Raw genomic sequence first — 1149 nt, 5'->3', positions numbered from 1 at the left:
GGAGGGGGAGGCTTGAGTGGACCCTGATCTTGTTCTCTGTCTTCTGCACTTTTGTGCTTGTACTTGGTGAACTTCCATCAAATGCAATAAGAGGTCTTTCCCCAAAACCATCTGCGGTGCGGCTCCTCTTAGTCTTATTTTTTAAATCTTGTGTTGTTCTCTTTTCTTTCCATCGCTTTCCCCCATCTATTCTTCGGCAAATTCCTCTGGCAATAGCACTGCGTGCTGGACATAAAGATCTGTGAGGTTGTCTTTGTTTATCCTGATGTCATCTTCGACAGCTATGTTTTCTGCTCCAGGGAGAGGACAAGGAACTCCTGGGGCAGCAGCTCTGAGTCTTTGGGCTATGACCGCCCCCAGGAGACCCAGCTGGTAACCCACAAGGACCCACGAAGGAAACTGACAAGGGTTTTGGATTCGAATTGATTTTTCCTTGTGGTAGACCCGGCTCCTGCCCAGTGTGGATCTGGACAGCAGTCTAGAAGAAATGGGTTTTGGATCCTAGAAACAAGGCTGTGTGACAGCTGGGCTCAGGGAGGAAAGGCATTCGTACTTTAGCTTCTTAGGTACCTGAGCAGGGCTGAGCGCTGAGTCACACAGATGACCTTTATGGATGGCCCTGCTGTGTCCAGCCCAGCAGAGCTGCCACACACACAGCCGCGTCCACCCAGCGCCTCTGGCCAAGAGGTTTTGGTCTTTGTCACGTAAGAACTTTTTGGTGCCCTTTCTCTTCTGATATTTCTTTGACCTAAACATAATGCATCATGTGGAAGAAATATGCCTACTAAAGTCCCATAAATAAATTGTGCCTCATAAATGTATACCTTTGACAGGATCTTTTTTCTTTCTAATCAACAAATGAAGGCATTATATAGTCTGCATTCCTTCTGCACTTAGTTATTGAGCACAGGAATGTGCCAGGCACTGTTCTAGGTGCTGGGAAAGAGAACACTAGCTAACTTTCTTAAGGGGGACAGGCAACGGACAGACATAAAAATAGAACTACAGGTTGTAATAGGAGTTTTATGGAAACAAGTCAAGAGTTCCAACAGAGAGTAGCAGGAGGGATTCTACTTGATACAGATGTCAGGGAAGGCCGCTCTGAAAGCTGGGGCTGACTCATACGAGGAGTGGTAGAGATGGATTCCA

This window comes from Galeopterus variegatus, unplaced genomic scaffold (genome assembly GCF_000696425.1).
Source record: "Galeopterus variegatus unplaced genomic scaffold, G_variegatus-3.0.2 Scaffold2125, whole genome shotgun sequence".
NCBI lineage: Eukaryota > Metazoa > Chordata > Mammalia > Dermoptera > Cynocephalidae > Galeopterus > Galeopterus variegatus.
The sequence above is the reverse complement of the archived record's forward strand: the minus strand, read 5'-3'. Positions refer to the sequence as shown.